General features: G+C 45.7%; 1 protein-coding gene and 1 long non-coding RNA gene across 5 annotated transcripts in view; one reads left to right on the top strand and one right to left on the bottom strand.

The window, feature by feature from the left end:
* Positions 1 to 337, bottom strand: part of ZFAND2A (zinc finger AN1-type containing 2A) — a 10,474-nt gene extending 10,137 nt beyond the window's left edge. For all 3 annotated transcript variants that reach the window (XR_006105143.1, XM_042480692.1, XM_042480693.1), the window contains exon 1: positions 175 to 337. The gene's annotated coding sequence lies outside the window, so the exon portion shown is untranslated. The remainder of the gene's footprint in view (positions 1 to 174) is intronic.
* A 9-nt stretch (positions 338 to 346) lies between these two features.
* The window catches only part of LOC121937483, a 35,017-nt gene continuing 14,572 nt past the window's right edge, over positions 347 to 20,791 (top strand). Inside the window, exon 1 of one of the 2 annotated variants that reach the window (XR_006105144.1) lies at positions 347 to 438. This is a non-coding gene — a long non-coding RNA (uncharacterized LOC121937483). Of the gene's footprint in view, positions 439 to 20,667; positions 20,756 to 20,791 lie in introns of those variants that run through there. The other variant, XR_006105145.1, reaches the window with a different exon arrangement.

The following is a 20,791-nucleotide window of genomic DNA, read 5'->3' on the forward strand; positions in this document are numbered from 1 at the left end:
TAATGCAATATAATATAATATAAATAAAGATATCTATAAAAATAATATTCTCTGTTGGCAGCAAAGAATAAAATAAAGGAACAAGGCAGAAGAGGGGGGAAAAGAAAGACTCTCCAAATATTAAAACCCCAAATTGCAATTAATATTATCCGTTACATTTTATAACCTGCTTACCAATCAATGTAACGCGTTACTCCCTTTGAATGAACTCCTTGCTGCTGGCTCACTCAGGGCTTTTTATGCACTCTTGGGCCTCCATTCTGCTGAGTCATCTTTCCACTTCCTGGTTCCGCAGCCAATCCGGCGGCGCCTCGCGTGACGTCACCCCAACGCCTGACCAATCCGGAGCGCCCCCGTCTGTCTTAATGTGCCTGATGATGATGCCAGTTCTGCTATGTCACTCCAGCCTCTTGGATGGCGGGGAAAAGGAGACTAAGCGTGAGTCAGGGTTTTTCTATTAGAGCATTTAGGCCCAAGGCCTGTTGAACTCAATGAGGGTTTGTAGGGAATTTTGCGAAGGCAGTGTGGTGCACTGGTTTGAGCATGAGGCTATAGTCCAATCCAAAACACACTGCAGAGATAATCCAGTTTGAGACCGCTTTAACTGCCCTGGCTCAATGCTATGGATTGTGAGATATTGAGCCTTCTCTGTCAAAGAGCCCTGGTTCCACAATAAACTACAATTGAGAAGAATGGAAATTCAGAGGAAGAAGGCCTTATCTCTGGCAAGGGTTCGAATCCTAGCTGGTTGTGTAATGGCCCTGGGCAAGAAGTCACACTCTCTCAGCCTCCTCAGGGGAAGGCCATGCCAAACCTCCTCTGAACAAGCCTTGCTGAGAAAGCCCCATTATAGGGTCGCCTTATCATGGCCTTCCCCTGAGGCTGAGACAGTGTCACCCAGTGGGTTTCCACGTCTGAGCGGATTCGAACCCTGATCCACCAGCGTCTTAGTCCCAACGCTGAAACCACTACTCCAGGCTGGCTCTCCAAAAATATATGAGCGTGTGATTTACTTATGGCCATCCAGTGCATTTCTATGGCTGGACTGGGATTCGAACCCTGGTCTCCGGAGCCATAGTCCAGTGCTCAAACCACTACGCTTGTTGTTGTTGTTGTTGTTGCTTTCAAGTAGTTTCCCTTGTGGCCACCCTAAAGCTAACCTATCGTGGGGTTTCCTTGGCAAGTTTCTTCAAAGGGGGTTTGCCATTGCCATAGTCCAGTGCTCAAACCACTACACCTGTTGTTGTTGTTGTTGTTGTTGTTGTTGTGTACCTTCCTTGTGTTCTTTCTGACTTAGGGCAACCCTATCATGGTTTTTTTCTTGGGAGGTTTCTCCAGAGGGAGTTTGCCATTGCCATCCTCTGAGGCTGAGAGAGTGTGACTTGTCCAAGGCCATCCAATGGGTTTCATGGCTGAGCTGAGATTCGAACCCTGGATCCTTGGAGTCATAGTCCAACACTCAAACCACTTATTATTTCTGCATGCCTTCCAGTTCTTTCTCACTTATGGCGACCCTATCGTGAGGATTTCTTGGGAAGTTTCTTCTTTGCCATTGCCATCCTCTGAGGCTGAAAAAGGATCCAAACCCTAGTCTCCAGAGTCATGCTCAGTGTAGTGGCAATGCTCAAACCGCTTCACTAGTTGCGATCCCACAAAAGCAACCTTCCCAGGCTCTGCAGTAAGGGCTGAGATGGCCTTGGTTGTTTCCCAGAGACGGTGACCAAAGCCGATGTGCTGCGGAGTGAAAACGCAAACGCAAGATGTGGAGATCATGTGAGTCTCTCTCCCTGCCTGACCTCATGCTCACAGGAGTCTGACTCATGCCTCCACATTGGACAAACAAGCTCCCATCAATGGCCCTTGCACAGGGATCCCAGCTCTTCATTTGTGTACCTAGTCCCTCCTCTTTCTTGGAAGTGTAAACATGGCCTGGATTAGGAAACAACAAGGGTCTCCCGATCCCAAAATATACTTTTATTTAGGCCGCCAGAGACTGTTCCGTCCGTGTCGCCAGACGTTCTCCTTTAGGGCATGTCCTAGAACAGAGTAACCCAAATAAATGAATGCAGTCGTATTTGTCTGCACATGTGTTGTGTGCCTTCAAGTCATTTCTGACTTATGGCAACCCTAAGGCAACCCTTTCATGGGGCTTTCTTGGCAGAAATGGTTCAGAAGAGGTTCGCCGTCTCCTTCCTCGGAGGCTGAGAAAGTATAGCTTGCCAAATATCAATGTATTTTTTCGTATGGTTATGCTGGCGATTTGCTGTAATGGAAATGAAATGACTTATGACGACCCTCAGGCAACGCTATTGTGGGGTTTTATTGGCAAGATTGGTTCAGAGGAGGCTTGCCATTGCCTTCTTCTGAGGCTGAGAAAATGTGGCTTGCCCAAAGTCACCCAGTGGGTTTCGTGGTCAAGCAGGAATCGAACCCTGCTCCCCAGAGTCCTAGTCCAACACGGTAAGAGCTGTTCAACAGTAGAATAAATTGACTTGGAGGATGGTGGAGTCTCCTTTGGAGGTTTTCAAACAGAGTCTGGATGGCCATCTGTCAGGGATGCTTTGATGGTGAGTTCCTGCATGGCAGAATGGGGTTGGACTGGATTGCCCTTGGGGTTTCTTCCAATTCTACGATTCTGTGATGCTATGATTCTTTCTCGGATCCAATCTGCCAACCCTGGACTGGTGCATCCGTCCGGTTTAGATCTTGTCTATCCTAAATTAGTCCTCCCTAAGAAGCCGAAGCGGAGATGCAAGAAGGTGGAGCGCTGCACAGTTATTTGGCTTATGTTGTTAGGGAGGCTAAGACCGGGGATCACGGTCTGTGCGGTTTGATAGAGGAGGAGCCCATATATACCGATAACAAAAGGCAATGGTCGTGCTAAGGATTTGCAGCTCTTACGGAAGACTGCAAATCCAAGCAGGGGAAGTGCGGCCCATCTGGCAAAGGCAGGCATCTTAACGGAAAATGAGGATTAGAAATTAGCTAAGGTCTTAAGCGGTATTTTTAGACACATGCACACATGCGCACGCTCCTGCTCTCTCTCTCTCATTCTCCTCCTTGGACTGACAGGTTGGGCTCCTGAGATCCCAGAGTAAAGCTCCAGGCCTGACTCCGTTCAGGAAAGGATCACACCACGAGGTGAAGGATTACAGGCCAGCCAGCTTAGCGGCCAAGGCATGGGAAGCGTTAGAGATGATTTAGTGGGGATTTAGGAAAGGAGGAAAGGAGGAGGAAGGAGGGCTCCAAAAGCAGAATTTAATTAGCAGCAGCCAGCTTGCATTTCGGAGGAGAGACAAAACAACCAGATGAAGGCCACTGCGCCTGGAGATGGAAATCACATAGAATCATAGGAGAGTTGGAAGGGACTACAAGGGCCACCCATATACACTTGTCCCTCCATATTTGCTAGGGTTAGGGGCACAAGATCCCCGTCAAATAACAAAAACCCTATGTTTTTATCTCAGAGGACAACTCTCTAGAAATCTCTAGGTCCTCCAGTCCAACTCTGGTCAATATCTGACAGGCACTGACCATAGAACTGCGCTGGAGGAACTACAAATACCTAGTAGACTGTTCTCTCTGGGAATCTCTAGGTCTTTCAGTGCAACTTTTAGTTCAAGTTGACCATAGAGTTGCACTGGAGGACCTAGATATTCCTAGAGAGAACATAATAATCAAATCTGCAAATATCAAAGCCGCAAATGTGGTGGGATGAGTGTATTTCCAAATATTTGGAAGATGGGGAAGGTTGTTGTTGTTGGGTGCCTTCAAGGGATTTCCGACTTATGGCGACCCTAAGGCAAACCTATCATGGGCTTTTCTTGGCTAGATTGGCTCAGAGGAGACCGAGAGAGTGTGACCTGCCCAAAGTCACCCAATCAGTTTCCATAACTGAGTGGAGAGCCAAACCCTGGGAATAGGGATAGGTTCCTTCTTGTTGTTGTTGTTGTTGTTGTTGTTGTTGTTATTGTGTGCCTTCAAATCACTTCTGGCTTGTAGTAACCCTAAGGCAACCCTGTCCTGAGGTTTCTTCGGCAAGATCTGTTCAGACCACTACACTACACATATACTGTATTATATATACTGTACTGTACATATATGATATATGCTTGCCTAAGGTCAGTGGGGATTCAAACCCTAGTCTCCAGAGTCGTAGTAGTCTAGCCTAATACAGTATGAGCTAAAATTGCATTGCTGTTTTTAAATAGCTTTTGCTTTGCAGTCTCAAATACTTTGACTATACTTGAGAGCTGGCCTGCATCTGCACTGTAGACATAATCCAGATTGAGGCTGCTTTAATTGCCCTGTTTCAATTCTATGGAATTCTGGGAACTGTCGTTTTGTGTCAAAGGTCAACCTGGTCTTGATGTGTCAAAGAACTCTGCATAATCCCCAAATATTAGAAAACCACAGACCCCCATTTGGCTGGAAAGGGAGGTAATCTCTCTTTTCCACGGCTGCAATTTTGTTTTATGCTATTTTTGTTTAGCATAATTTAATATACAGCACCGGCTAATAAAATTAAGGGCAGTATATAACTCGAGGAACACCATAAAAAGAATGCTAACCTGAAAGATAAATATATAACACTTTAGCCCAGGGGAAGATTGCAAATAAAGGAGAAATATGAGCGGAGCAATTCTGGCTTAATAAATAACCTTAAAGAGAAATAATGAAGAGGAGGTCTACAGCTTTAATGGCCTTCTTAAGATTCATTATTTGGAAAATGGCTTTTCTTCTCTTTTTCCCTCTCTGCTTCTCGAGGCACATGCATTTGGAGACAGTTTTTCAGGGACAGCAGCTGGACAAGGAAAGAGCATCCATCATGCAACTGCAGAGACAAGGAGCTAACTTTGAAGACTTTCAAGCCGAGGCAAGGAAATGGCAGCCTTCCAGATGTTGCGGGATGCCAACTTCTAGCAGCCCCAGCCAGCATCACCAGTGGAAGGATGATAGGAGTTGCAGTCCAACAAGGTAGCAAGGAGGTGCTGCTAAATGCTGTAATGTCAGCGTGGACTTAGGGCAACCCTATGAATGAGAGACCTTTCCAACAAGTTACCCCGGTTCTTGCAAACTCAGGGCACCTAGAAGTCCCTGGACGGAGTCTGTCTGCCCATAATGTGATCCTTCTCTTTTCCTACTGCCTTCTATCTTGCCAGGCATCATCATCATCTTTGCTATTGAGTCATGTCCTCTCATGATATGTCCAAACTACAACAGCCTCAGTTTGGCTTTCTTGGCTTCTAGGGAGAATCATAGAATCATAGAGTTGGAAGAAACCCCAAGGGCCATCCATCCCAACCCAATTCTGCCATGCAGGAACTCTCAATCAAAGCATCCCTGACGGATGGCCATCCAGCCTCTGCTTAAAGACCTTCAAAGAAGGGGACTCTACCACCTCCAAAGCAGCATCTTCCACCATCAAACAGCTCTTACCATCATGAAGTTCTTCCTAATGTTGAGGTGGAATCTCTTTTCCTCTAGATTGAACCTATTGCTCCAAGTCCAGGTCTCTGGAGCAGCAGGAAACAAGCTTGCTCCATCTTCAATCTGACATCTCTTCAAATACTTAAATAGGGCTATCAAATCACCTCTTAATCTTCTCTTCTCCAGGCTAAACGTACCCAACTTCCTAAGTCTTTCCTCATAGGGCTTCATGGTTTCCAGGCCCTTCACCATTTTGGTGACCCTTCTGTGGACACATGGCTCCAGTTTCTCAACATCTTTTTTCAATTGTGGAGCCCAAAACTGGACACAGTATTATTCCAGGTGAGGCCTGACCAAAGCAGAAGAGAGTGGCACTATGACTTCCCTTGATTTAGACACTATACCTCTATTGGTTGTGAAACCCACTGGGTGACTTTGGGCAAGCCACATTCTCTCAGCCTCAAGGGAAGGCAATGGCAAACCTCACAGATTATAAAGCCTCACAGATGATAAAAGCATCTTGGAGGAAGATCTCTGTTGCACTTTGAGGATTTTACCACGAGGTGTCATCCTTTCATTGCAGATCCCAGCAGATCCATAAAGTCTTCTTGGTTCACTTTGGAGAGAGAGAGAGAGAGAGAGAGAGAGAGAGAGAGAGTTCTGAGCCCATGAGAATGATTCTTAATCTGCAGGTGGCCTGTGTTTAATTATCCGCCATCGATTATTATAACGCATTAGCATTATCACCATGAAGCTCTTCCCCACTTCGTCTTAAGGACTTCAATTTCAAAATGGTAATATTTGCAACAAAAGCCTTGCATTTTCATGCACGCCTGTATTCAGGCATTTTGTAAAATAATTAAAATAGGTGGGGGATGACCCAGAATGCCACACAGTTCGAAAAGCAGGTAATAGAATTGCAACTGCATCTGGAAAAGCTTGGGAATAACTGGGAACCTGGAAACAGAGCACAGGGTGGGAAACTTTCTATGCACTTTCCTCCTTTTCATGCGCTTTCCATGCACTTTCCTTTCTTAGCTTGGAAAAGTTGGTTTTTTGACTCCATAGCTGACCAGGGAACTGAACCTTGATCTCTAGAGTCGTAATGCAACACTGAAACCAGTATACCACCCTTACTCTCATTCTCTCTCATAGGGATTTGAACCCTGGTCTCCTGGTGTCCTCATTCAGTATTCAAACCTCTACTTCCTTCTGTCTTTGCTAGGCCTTTCTTGCAAGGTTTATTCAGACCTTTGTCTTCCTCTGAAGCTGAGAGAGAGTGGCTTGCCCAAGATCACCCAGTGGGCTTCCATGATTGAGCAGGAATTCGAACCCTGGTCTCCTAGACTTCTAGTTCAGCACACAAATTATCACACCATGCCTGCCTTGAATCCCATTAGCAAACCCCACAATGCATCATATTTATGCCCCTCCAAACCATTCATAAGTGGCATCCCACACAATTCATCCCTGCTGGGTCCCATTTTGGCCATCAGAAGTAGGGTTAAGCTTTTGCCGTCAGGGGGCAGCCCAGCCTTCCAGGTCTTTCCATTGGCGAAAGATGTCTCCTGTTTAGTTGCCTGCCTGCTTCCAGTCGTAAAGTGTACATTTGTAAATTACGCAGCCGCCGTAGAGGAAGGGTATCGCGCGAGCCCTCCTTGCCAAATTGATATTTTAGCAACAACAGTAAACTTTGGCTTGATGGCCGATAATTTGAAGAGCCGGCGTCAGATAAAAAATTCATAATGGCTTGGGCCGACTGGAATGCAGACAAATTATATTTAATGCTCAGAGTTGTAAAACAATTTTGCTCCAGGGCTCTGCTATAATAAATATCAGGACGTAGTAAATGGAATCTGGGTAGTAGGTGCCCTAGGCCTTTTGTGTGGGAGAGAAAGAGAGAGAGAAAGAGGGATTGCTTGGATCGCAGATACTTCACAGTTGTTTCACTGGGGCTGCATCTGCAGTGCAGACATAATCCAGTTTGACACCACTTTAACTGCCATGGCTCAGTGCTATGAGAGCTGTAGTCTGTTGTCACACCAGAGCTCTCTAACGTATCTCACAGAACTGCAATGTCCAGAATCCCATAGCATTGAGTCAGGGCAGTTAAAGTAGTGTCAAACTGGAGTATTTCTGCAATGCGGATACAGCCATGGACTCAGACATCCAACTCATAGCAAGCTATGGCTTCCACAGAGGGGAAAGGGGAATGGTGGATCCGCTCCAGCTTTTAGTCTAAACTTTAAAGGGGTGAGCCAAGATGCTGGTGTGGTGAATGCCTATTTTACATACACCCCAAAAGAGAGCCAATGTAGTGTAATACTTTGAGTGTTGGACTAAGGCTTCAAGATTTGTTGTTCTTGTGCTTTCAAGTCGCTTCCGACTTATGGTGACCCTATGGTGGGGTTTTCTTGGCAAGATTTGTTCAGAGGAGGTTTACCATGGCCTTCCCCTGAGACAGAGAGTGTGACTTGCTCCAAAAACCCAACTTGGGTTTCATGGCTGAGCTTGGAATCAAACCCTGGTCTCCAGAGTAAAAGTCCAACACTCAAATGACTACACAACACTGGTTTGCATAAGGCTTTGAGATATCGGGGGTCAAATTCCTGCTTGGCCATGGAAACCCACTGGGTGACCTTGGGCAGGTCACTCTCTCTCAGCCTCAGAGGAAAGCCCTTGAAGAGCTCCTATGTAGAAACATGGAGCTGTTGCAACAAGGGAGATAATGAGGTTCATAAGGACATATTGGACAGTACCTGGAATGTCACTGGAGGCAGGTATCACACATCCTTTCCAGATCCTTCCCAGATTCTTGTGCTCATGTCTGAATTTCTTTTCAGACCTTCTCAAGAGCTTGAATCCTCCCTAGTTTTGTGCACAAGCGAAGGCTTCTGCTGGGGCCTGCGCTTCAAGAAAATGCCCAAGAACGCCTTTTGGAGAAAGCTACTTAGAAATTCAACAGCAATTATGCAATTAAGCATTTTAAAAATGCACGCATTTCCGGAGGCAGATCTAAGCGCACGAAGCCGTCTGCAGACCCCAGAAATTCTCAGTGGGATCTTTGAAAAAGGGGGGTGCCAACACATTGACAACTTTAATTGATCCATGGCTCCGGGACTAGAACTGAAACCATGCGTCTTCTCCACAGAGGTGTTGATAATGGGGAGGTGGGGGGAATTTACACTTGGTTAATGCTAGCAGATTTTTGAGGCCTTGTTCTTAACCAGGAAGACGGAGAGGGAACACAGTCAAGAGACAAGTGGTGTCTTCAGGAACGTTAATGTTCATGGAGCATAACCTTCTTAAGTTAGATTCCTGGTCATGAAGCATCAGTGCTCCAACTCTTCCCAGCCAGATACCCATCAAGGAGTGTTCCCAATGTGCATCGCTGCCTGCATATCAGCCATTGAGCATCCGCTGGTTTCAATTGCACAACCAACACCTGAATGTAGTATCATATCAGCCTTTGGGCCAAGGGATCCCAAACTTTGGTTCTCCAGGTGTTTTGGACTTCGGCAACCAGAAATTCCTGGCTCTTGACCAAGCTGATTGAACAAATCTTGCCAAGGCCGCAGCCCTGCAAAACTCTAGAGGAGCCACAAATCTATCAATGTAGCCCTCTGGAAGAAGTGTAGCCTTTTGAGCATCAGACTAGGACTCGAGACCAGGGTTCAAATCCCATTTTACCATTGAAACGCAGTGGGTGACCTTGGGCAAGTTTCACTCTCTCAACCTCAGAGGATAGTAATGAAGAAACTGGCCATGAAAATCCAATCATAGGGTTGCCTTAGGGTCGTCATAAGTCAGAAACGACTTAAAGGCACATGACAATGCTGACCACAACAACAGCCCTCTGGGCTCTAGGGATGTACCCATCCTGCCATAGCTTATGCATGTTTAGGTGCATGTAAGATTGGAAGGGGCTTCTCTTGTCTTTTCCATAAGTTGGATATGACTTGAAGGCACACAACAACAATAACAACCATCACAGCAACAGACCTTTGCGCTCTAGAGATGTGACCAATCTGCCATAGAGGTACATGTAAGATTGGAAGGAGCATCTCTTGTCTTTTCCTTGGGGTCTATAGAAGGAAGGCCCAGTGCCAAAGATGTTAGGAAGCCTTGATAGAAATCTAACAAGAGCCAACTTCGCCATTACAGGTTATCCAATTGCCTGTAGGCTTAACCCGCCATCTCCCTCTCGAGACTTTAATTACTGCCGAATGATTTTATTATTTTTATCAATAAAATGCACATTTGGGCAGAAGGCCGCCCGTCGGCACACCTGAGCGAACTCGCCCACCGATGCCGCTCGCAAGAGGTTGGGTTCAGAAACAATAATAACACTTTGCCCTCTTGTAGTATTTCAGAACGCTACACAAATGTGAATGAATTAAGCGGCCTGGTCACCCCTTCCTCTCCGGGAAGAAGGAGTCGAAAGGGCAAAGGTTGGGAAAGCGGGGGGCCAGGGAAAGCTTCGCCAAGCTCTCCCCTGATAACTGCATTTAATATCCAGAAATTATGAGCCGGGGGAACCTTAGGTGAGCAGGAGGCAAAGGGGTGAGCTGCAAGGCCAATTCAGATGGGGCTGCCCCATGGCATGGTGGGTGCCTCCGGGGGCAAACGCCAGGGGGCAAGGGGAAGAAGGATGTTTAACAGCAGCTCCGACTGGGGAGAGCTTCGGTCCGCAGACGGCGTGCCCCCTCTCGCCTCGGAAAATTAAATATAAATATTTAATGGCAGCCCAGCAAGCAAAAGAAACACAACGCTGGGCTAATGAAAATCGAACTGTTGTCCAGGAAGTCCTTGAGATCCCGGCGGTGCGGCTGATTTCTTTCAAACACAGAAACGCACAGGGATGGAGGAAGACAGAGGTCCAAAACACACTGCAGAAATAGTCCAGTTTGAGGCCACTTTAACTGCCCTGGCTCAATGCCTTCTCTATCAGAGGATTCTGGTGCCACAATAAACTACCATTCGTAGGATTCCCTAGTACTGAGCCAGAGCAGTGAAAGCAGTCTCAAACTGGATTGTTTCTGCGGTGTGTTTTGGGCCAGAGACAAAGAGCAAGGCCTCTGTGTCTATGCAGCACTAAAACCAGAACACCACCGACCCATGATGGTCACAGCATTTGGAAAATAAAGGTTGCTGTAGAGTTTGGGAAGGGAGCCATTGAGGGTTGAGTGCTGGACTTAGGGCTTTGGAGACCAGGGTTTGAATCCTGTAACCTGAGTCCAGTGCTGAAACCACACTACCATGCAGCCTTTTTATAAACGAGGGTTTCCTTGGCAAGGTTTATTCAAAGGAGGGGATGACGTTGCCTTTGTCTAAAACCGGGTGGGTTTCCGTGACTGAGTGGGGATTTGAACTCAGATCTCCTGGGGTCCTAACTGGACATTCAAGCCACTATCCCATGATAGTTCTCAAGCAATACTTAGCTTCTGAAATCAGACAAGGGTTGCTGCTACACTGCAGAATTATGTAGTTTGACGCCACTTTAACTTGTTGTGGCTCTGTCGAATCTTGGGATTTGTAGTTTGTTGTGGCACCAGAGCTCTCTGACAGAGAAGGCTAAATAGCTCACAAAACTACAAATGCCAGAAATCCATAGCAAGGAGTCATGGCAGTTAAAGTGGTGTCAAACTGCATTAATTCTGCAGTGCAGATGCGGCCTAAATGGATGTGTTCAGGGAGGCTTTATCTTTAGGGGTGTTTTCCTGACTTTTCAAGGGGACCTTTGAGGCCATCCATACTATTGCTTTTGCCATGGTCCTGTAATTTGAGATCTTCTGCTGTGATGATGTAGTATTGCTGTTGCTTTAGATTGCCATGTTAATTTTCTTATGATCCCTGCCTGTCGTTGTTACGATATCTGTCTGTTTTTGTTGTGATTTGATTGTTTTAATTGATGCAACCCGCTTTGATTTGTTGCTGTTTTGAAAAGGAGAAGGAAAAAAACACAACAGAGCAGCTGTTTTAAATATAAATTGAAAAAATACAGCAAAGCAGTCACAAAATATGGCCTGGATCTTAGAGTTACAGTACTCATGACTAGAGTCGTTGAATCAATTAAAGGTACCTATACGCTTACTCACGTTGCAAAAAAGGATCCAATGGCATGAGAGTCCACATGGTGCATAATTTTGAGTGTTGGGCTATGATTCTGGAGGCCAGGGTTCAAATCATGAAACCCACTGGGTGACCCTGGGTTTGTCACACTCTCTCAGCCTCAAAGGATGGCAATGGCAACCCTCTCCGAAGAAACATGTCAAGAAAACCCCATAATAGGTTCGCCTTAGGGTTGCCGTAAGTCGGACATGACTTTAAGGCACACAACAACAACTCTGGTTGAGACTGTGCTGGTCTATGACCATAGTAAAGATGCTGTTCTTTTCTAGTTGAGACTAATTAATAGGATTCAGACCTCAGTAAATAAAAACAAAATGGCAGGTGCCTGCCCCAAGGAGCATGCAGTCTCAGTTGTAGCAATAGAAGGATGATGGTTTCCATGTCAGAGAAGTAGTGAATCCATGCTAGGCATTGTTCAAGAAGCTGCTATTTGAAGTGCTGAGCCTCTGGATAGCTTTGGCGGAGCTATCCATGGTGCCGAATTCTGCCCTCAAAATAGCTTCTCCGCCTTGGACAGCTCCATCAATGCTCTCCATTGGTGCAGCACATCAAAGGACATTTTTTAAACATCTGGAATAAAATCCAAAATGTATTGCACAGAGATGGGAATGTTTAGCTGCTCCTGGTGTAACCTGTGACTCGGGGAAAGGGGGAAAGACGGAGAGGAAAAGGGAGGAAAGAAAGATGCGCTGCGGATGTGCGGAGCGCCGTACCATCTTCTGTCCTTGAGGAAAGCACAGTCACTCCTAGAAGAGGCCTCCAGAATATCATTTTAAAGAACAGAGCAGAGAGGAAGGGTGTCCTATCTCTCTCATTCACACACATATATACACACACACACACACACACACGCACAACCCTTCTTGCCTCTTCTTTCTTTTGACTTTGTTACCTGATGTCTTATAGGAACACATCCCGCCTCTTTCTCTCTCTCGTTCCCCCCTTTTCTTCGCCTCCCTCCATTAAATGTTTTATCCATGTTGCCACTTCCATCTCCCGCGTTAGCATCTTTAATGGGGGAATATTACCATATTAATTGCTATTGTGAACCAGAAGATACTTATATCATCCAAGCTTTCATTACTGTCAGGGAAAGATTTTTTCCCACTGAGTCAAAAGTGACCACTTTCCTTAATCCCTTCTTTAAAAGCTCTGTGATTTCTCCTTGACGGGGCTTTGGAACCACAGGCTCAGCTTGCCTCCCTCCTTTCCCCAACCGACTCCCCTCCTTTTTCTACTTTCTACTTCATTCTTTTTTTTTTTATCGGACCCCAATTTAGAATTCAAGAGATGCTCCCCAATTGTGATAAGCAGAATTAAATCTCATTCTTTCTTTTTCTTCTTTTCTTACTTTCTTATTTACTCCTCAGATCTGAGGACGTAATTTTAGATTTCGGCAAAGGGGCAAGGGAGTCAAGAGATAAGGAGCGGAAGCAGGTTCTGCAAACTCCTTTTGGCCCAATCTGGTTTCGAGGGGGGGAACATGATCATATGCAAAAACGGAGGGATCATTCCCTTCTATTTATACCCCATAATATGCAGAGAGATCCATTTTATTTTGTTCCAGCACAGTCCTTTTAAATAGCATGCTCCTCTCGCACGCATTTCTGGTTCCTATGCCCATGTCATTGTTTGCAGCCATGATAATTTCCTTTGTTACTCTGTGCTTTCGGGTTAATTCTGACAAACGGTGACCCTCTCCAAGGGTTTTCTTGGCAACTTTCATTCAGAGAGGGTCTGCCTTTACCTTCCTTTGAGGCTCCTTCCACTAAGAAAGTGTGGCTTGGCCAAGTGTGGATTCAAACCCTGGCCTCCTACAGACTCTGTCCAACATTCAAACCATTATACTACACCGATGCTCACTGACAAATCTTCAGATTTGCTATGGTCTTCCTCTGAGAGTGTGACATGCCCAAGGTCACTCATTGGGTATCAGCAACTGAGTGGAGATCCAAACCCTGGGGATAGGGATAGGTTCCTTGTCGTTGCTGTTGTTGTTGATGATGTTGTGTGCCTTCAAGTCATTTCCGACTTATGGCAACCCTAAGCTGACCCTATCATAGGGGTTCCTAGGAGATATTTGTTCAGAGGAGGTTTGCCATTGCCTTCCCCTGAGACTGAAAGAGCGTCGCCCAGTGGGTTTCATGACCGAAATGGGAATCGAACCTGGGTCTCCACAGTCATTGTCCAGTGCCCAAACTACTACACCGCATGGGTTCCTATGCCAAAATAAGGCAACTTTTTATCCAAGATGAACAATGTGTGTAAGAGATATGAAACAACCAGGTCATGGAAGCCTTGCACAACTCAACAAAAACATTGTGAACCTTCTAGAGACCACTCAGCGGCTTCTTCAAAAACGCACCTTATCTTTCACCTGCCTTCACTTTTCTTATCATCTCTGTCTACTTCTTGCAACACTGATGCTCTTTGTCTATGTACAGTAGTATTCTCTGAAATACGAATGTTCTGGTCCTCATTGTTCTATGTCTGGGCCTTTGTGGTTGGAATACTAACCTAAAGCTTGGGGAAAGTTCCCTTTTTTGGCCCACAGTTCTCAGAGTCCCCCAACCACCTTGGACATTGGGGATGTGAGGGGGTTATGATATCCTTGACCTCTGAATCTGGATCCCTAAGCTTCACTTTGTGGTTGTTGTTGTGTGCCTTCAAGTTTCTACTGAGGTGAACCTTACATGGGGTTTTCTTGGCAAAAGTTGTTGTTGCTATTGTCATGTGCCTTCAAGTTATTTCTGAGTTATGGAAACTCTAAGGTGAAGCTATCACAGAGTTTTCTTGGCAGAATGCATTTTTCTTGTTGTTATTGTGTGCCTTCAAGTTGTTTCCAACTTACGGCAATCCTAAAGCGAACCTAACACAGGGTTTTCTTGGAAGAATTTGTTAGCATTGTTATGTGCCTTCAAGCCATTTCCAACTTATGGTGACTCTACAGCAAATCTGTCCTGACGTTTCCTTGCCAAGATTTGTTAAGAGGAGGTTTGCCATTGCCTTCCGCTGAGGCTGAGAGAGTGTGACTTAGTTTTTGCCATCTGTTTTAGACTTCTATGGCTTCCTTCAAGTCAACGGAGGAGGATTAGCTTAGTTGTTCATTGCTCGTTAGCTTAGTTGTTCATTGCTGCTGAAATTAAAACCTAATCAAACCAAAAACATGGGAATGGAAAGGCTCGCTCTTCGGTTTCGTGGCGGAGAAAGGCCTGGCCCATATGACAAGCCCTCCCTTACCCCAGAAGGGAAGAAAAAGGGGGCAGAGGGAGGACCAGCCGCCGGGGGTAGAAAGAAATAATAATCTGGGCCTGAACAATGTACAAGCTGGGGGGAATTCAATAAAGCATCAGCCTTATCAGATTGCAGGCCTTTTGTGGCCCGGCGGCTCGTGCCGATGGGCTAATGGGCCAGAAGGCGATGGAAGGGGGGCAGCGAACGAGGGCAATGGGGGAGGCGAAGGAGAAGTGTCAATAGAGTGAGATTGGGGAGGACAAAAAAGGGGAGACAGATGGGAGGGAAAGGGGGGAAGGTGGAGAAGAAAGGGAAGAAAGGGAGAGGGCTGGCTGGGGGATGGCAGGGAGTGGGTGGCTGGGAGGGAAAACAATTAAGAAGCCATGGAGAGCAGAGAGGCTTTATAATTTAACAGTTAATCAGGCCGGGGGTGGACAGGTTTGTCAAAATTAAATTCCTTCTTAAATGACCAAACATGTTCCCTGGAATAAAAGACAACAAAGGGAGGCGGGAGGGCGCAGGGCGAAAGGGGGGCGAGGAGAGAGAGGCGCACCACCCACCGCCAGGCCCTGCTTCTGCTTCTGCCGCCATCAAAGGGACCCATCTGAGCTTCAGTGTTTTTTCTGGGGGGACCTTCGCTTTGGCAGCCCAGTTCGTATCTAGTTCAGACCAAAAGTAGAACCAGTGTGGCATAGTGGGTTCTGCGGTGGACTTTGGAGACCAGGGTTCGAGGTCCTGTTCGGCCGTGGAAAACCACTTGGGTGACTTTGGGCAAGTCCCACACTCTCAGTCCCAGAGGATGGCAAGGGCAAACCCCCCTCTCTGAACAAATCTTGCAAGAAAACCTTGTGATAAGGTTGCGGTGAGTTGGAAATGACTTGAAGACACACAACAGCAGTCACCAATCCAAAGGATGACCTCTTCTAATACAGTGTTGCCTGCGTTCGGTGATAGCCACTTTCCAAGGTCCTTGAACTCTGATCCTTTAAACTAGAGATGCCAAGGATCCTTAGTACCTGATTTTTAGGCCTGTGATACTGATGCCTCTGAATTATGAGTGTTTCTTGGAGATATAATGGTTCTAGTCCTCACTGCTCTCTATCTCTCTATTTCTGTATGTATATACTTAAAGGAAGCATCATTATGCTGGACCAAATTGCTGGTGTATCTTGCCTCTTTATGGCTGCTAACATTAGTAGCTTGTTGATGTTTGTGTGCCTCCAAGTCCTTTCCGACTTAAGGTGAACCTAAGGCCTTGCTTCCCTCCCCAATTTTTGGTGCATCTTCTTTCCTCTTTGCCCTTTGACCCCTGAGAGGTCCCTGGTTTGGGGTCCCCCCTGATCCATCCATCCTTTGTTTCATGTCTGTCACCTGGAACTGGAAAAGGTTAGCAGCTCTTCGTTGGCCTTAGTTTTATGAGGTTTTCTTGTTCGGAGAAGGTTGGCCATTGCCTTCTCCTGAGGCTGAGAGAGTGTGACTAGGTCACCCAATGGGTTTCATGGCTGAGCTAGAAATCGAACCCTGGTCTCCAGAGTCTCAGTTAAAGAGGACTATCATAATAAGGCAGCTTATACCCCCTAATTTTCAAAACAATAAGGGATGGGGAAACTTTGCAAAGAGGATGCTGCAGGGCCCAAGGCAGCCTCTAGTCGGCACTGCCTCCCCTTCCAAGCCTCTGCGCCACTCTCTGGCCCTTTCCCCAACTCAGGGCTGTTTAATTAACGTGCAAATTGGGTAGATTAAATGACTCTAAATAATTAGCCACAGATCCTATAAACAGGATAACATATTTAATTAAGCGGCGATATAGATTTTGGAAACTGTTAAATGTCTCTCCAGAACGGTTCCTTTAGATCTCTCTCTCTCTTTTTTCCCCTTCCAACTTCAAAACAAGATATATCCTCCCCTCTTTTCATTCAAAACAAAACAAAACACAAAATAGCCCTTCAAAATGTGATTTTTGATCCCTCTTCCTTCCCCTTTAAAGACATATATATATAAATCCTTTCCATCTTTTGGTCCAGCACAAGAAGTTACTTGCCAAAGTTTTTAAACTACATAAACCTACTTTGTTCTGTTAAAAAGAAATATCTATCTATCTATCTATCTATCTAGTTTTCTAGGAATGAAAACATTTATTTTAGGGGGGGTATATGGTGTGCAGTGGGGGGAGTTTTTCAGACTATAAAGGCAATACAAAGGTAAGTAGGAAAAGGGGGAGGGAAATCCAATTTCATTATATCAATCAAATTTAATTGGCAATTTGTATAAGCAATGACCAGCTTGGCTTTAGGTAAAAAAAAAAACTATTAAAGGGGGGAGGGAAGAAAAAAAGGAATTGGGGTTGCTACTAAAAAAGAGAAGAAGAAGAGGAGGGAAAATCTTGGTTACTTAATTAGTGTCTGAACTGCAGAGGGAAAAAAGATCCTGAGATTTACTTTCTACAAAGAGCGAGCCGCGCCGACAATTCATTAGGCAGGCGGCTTGTAAATTAGAGCTAAGTTAACCTGATTTCCCTTAATTAAAACATCTTTCCTCGTTTACGATGTGGATATAAGTAGATCTCCAGGGTTTTGAATTTTCTACAACAGCAGATGGTCAACCTAGAAGCAGATAATAGTTAAAACGCCTTCCTCCGAACAGATCCGAACAACGTGAGCGGGCGACCCTGGCGAGGATTAGAATTAAGGCCAACAACGCAGAGCTCTTAACCCTTTCTTGTTCCAGGTTATGGACACGCAACAAGGAGGGCGGCATGGACCAGGGACCCCTGCCTAGGGCAAGTCGGCTTTCCTAAGGCTTCAGCCTTGGCTCAGGACACCGGATATGTTTATATATTAAACATACCAAACCAAAGGTTGGCAAGGCGGAGGGCGACTGAAATGGCAAAGGATCTGGAAAGATGAACAGAAGGCTAGAATAGGCAAGACTTTGAGCTCATCCCATGTTAGTCTTTCAATATTAGATCTGGAAAACATCAAGCCCTATGCAATGAACAGAAGGCTAGACTAAGCAAGACTTTGAGCTCATCCCATGCGAGTCTTTCAAGATAGGCCTGACTCTTACTTTTAGTCCTAGTGAGGGTTGACCCATCAAATCCATGGAATGGTGAAAAGTCTAGAAATCATCAAGCCCTATGCAATGAACAGAAGGCTAGACTAGGCAAGACTTTGAGCTCATCCCATGTTAGTCTTTCAAGATAGACCTGGAAACCATCAAGCCCTATGCGATGAACAGAAGGCTAGACTAGGCAAGACTTTGAGCTCATCCCATGTTAGTCTTTCAAGATAGACCTGGAAACCATCAAGCCCTATGCGATGAACAAAAGGCTAGACTAGGCAAGACTTTGAGCTCATCCCATGTTAGTCTTTCAAGATTAGATCTGGAAACCATCAAGCCCTATGCGATGAACAGAAAGCTAGACTAGGCAAGACTTTGAGCTCATCCCATGTTAGTCTTTCAAGATTAGACCTGGAAACCATCAAGCCCTATGCGATGAACAGAAGGCTAGACTAGACAAGACTTTGAGCTTATCCCATGTTAGTCTTTCAAGATTAGACCTGGAAACCATCAAGCCCTATGCGATGAACAGAAGGCTAGACTAGACAAGACTTTGAGCTTATCCCATGTTAGTCTTTCAAGATTAGACCTGGAAACCATCAAGCCCTATGCGATGAACAGAAGGCTAGACTAGGCAAGACTTTGAGCTCATCCTATGCTGGTCTTTCAAGATAGGCCTCTTACTTTTAGTCCTGGTGAGGGTTGACCCATCAAATCCATGGAATGGTGAAGGGTCTGGAAATCATTAAGCCCTATGCAAAGAAGGCTTAGACTAGACAGGACTTTGAGCTCATCTCATGTGCATCTTTCAAGATAGGCCTGGCTCTTAGTGTTAGTCCATATGAGGGTTGACTCATCAAATCCATGGAATGGTGAAAGGTCTGAGCTCATCCTATGTTAGTCTTTCAAGATAGGCCTGACTCTTATTGTTAGTCCTTATGAGGGTTGAGCCATCAAATTCATGGAATGATGAAAGGTCTGGAAACCATCAAGACCTATGCAATGAACAGAAAATTAGACGAGACAAGACTTTGAGCCCAACTCATGCAGGTCTTTCAAGATAGGCCTGACTCTTAGTCCTGATGAGGGTTGACCCATCAAATCCATGAAATGGTGAAGGGTCTGAGCTTCTCCCATGTTAGTCTTCTAAGACAGGCCTGACTTAGTGTTAGTCGTGATGAGGGTTGACCCATCAAATCTATGGAATGGTGAAGGATCTAGAAACCATCAAGCCCTTCGCAATGAACAGAAGGCTAGACTGGACAAGACTTTGAGCTCATCCCATGTGGATCTTTCAAGATAAGCCTGACTCTTACTATTAGTCCTGATTAGGGTTGGCCCATCAAATCCATGGAATGATGAAGGGTCAAGAAACCATGAAGCCCTATGAGGAGTGACTTAGGGAGCTGGGTCTGTTTAGCCTGGAGAAGAGCAGGTTAAGAAGTGATATGATAGCCCTGTTTAAGTCTTTGAAGGGGTGTCACATTGAGGATGGAGCAAACTTGTTTTCTGCTGCTCCAGAGAATAGGAGACAATGCAACAACGAATGCATGAGACTCCATCTCAACATTAGGAGGAACTTCCTGACAGTAAGAGTTGTTTGTCAGTGGAACCCACTCCTTCAGAGTGCAATGGAGTCTCCTCCTTTGGAGGCCTTTAAGCAGAGCCTGGATGGCCATCTGTCGCAGGGAAGAGGGCTTGGGTTGTGTCTTCCTCCTTGGCGGAAGAAGGGGCTTGGACTAGACGCCTCTTGTGGTCTCTTCCAACTGTTCCAATAGAATTCTATTCTATATATGTGAGTTTGTGTGTATATATGTTTGTATACACACACAGAGAGAGCCACACATACATACATATTGATGCTATTTATACCCGCCCTTCAGTCCTAAAGGCTCTCATGCTATAGGATTCCGGCAGCTGTAGCATACCTCTGGTGCCACAACAAAGCCACAAGATTCTGTTGCATAGAGCCATGGCAGTTAAAGCGGTGTCTAACTGGATTACTCCTGCAGTGCAGATCCAGCCTCTGGTGCCTGTTGTGAGAAACTCTCCCCACTTTCCCTCATCTCCAGCTGGAGGAAAGTTTGCAAAATTGAGGAGGACAAGCGCTGCCTTTCCCCTCTTTCTTCTTCTTGGCAGGAAAGTGTCCAAACTGCCGCCAGAGAGCAACAAGACACAGGTTGAATTTATCACGAACCACATCCTCCCAGCGAAGAAGCAAGTTTGGGCCTTTATTGTTTATCAGATATCCACCTCCCTTATTGCTTTCCCTTGCTCTTTGGAATAAAGCACCGCAGCAAAGTAGGAAAGGGGGAAATAGAAGAGAGGAAAAGGAGAGTTTCCTATTCGCTTCCCTCTCCAAAAGTCTCAAAAGATGCTGCAAAATCCCTCTGCATGAGCCTCATTCTCCCAACTTCTTTCTTTCAGGTAGTTTCAAAGGAGCTACAAGATCCCTTTGCTTCAGCAAAGCTAATACAAGATCCCTTTCCATCAGGTCATGCTCCCAACCTCTTTCATATAGTCTGAAAGGAGCTACAAGATCCCTTTGCATGATCTCCTGCTCCCAACTTCTTCTTTTCAGATTGTCCCAAAGGAGCTGCAAGATCCCTTCCCATGAGCCTCATGTTCCCGACTTCTTTCTTTTAGGTAATCTCAAAGGAGCTACAAGATCCCTTTGCATGAGCAAAGCTAATACAAGATCCCTTTGTATGACTTCATGCTTCCAACCTCTTTCTTTCAGATAGTCTCAAAGGAGCTACAAGATCCCTTTGCGTGAGCAAAGGAGCTACAAGATCCCTTTGCATGATCTTCTGCTCCCAACTTCTTCCTTTCAGATTGTCCCAAAGGAGCTGCAAGATCCCTTCCCATGAGCCTCATGTTCCCGACTTCTTTCTTTTAGGTAATCTCAAAGGAGCTACAAGATCCCTTTGCATGA

The sequence above is a fragment of the Sceloporus undulatus genome, chromosome 8 (assembly GCF_019175285.1).
Source record: "Sceloporus undulatus isolate JIND9_A2432 ecotype Alabama chromosome 8, SceUnd_v1.1, whole genome shotgun sequence".
NCBI lineage: Eukaryota > Metazoa > Chordata > Lepidosauria > Squamata > Phrynosomatidae > Sceloporus > Sceloporus undulatus.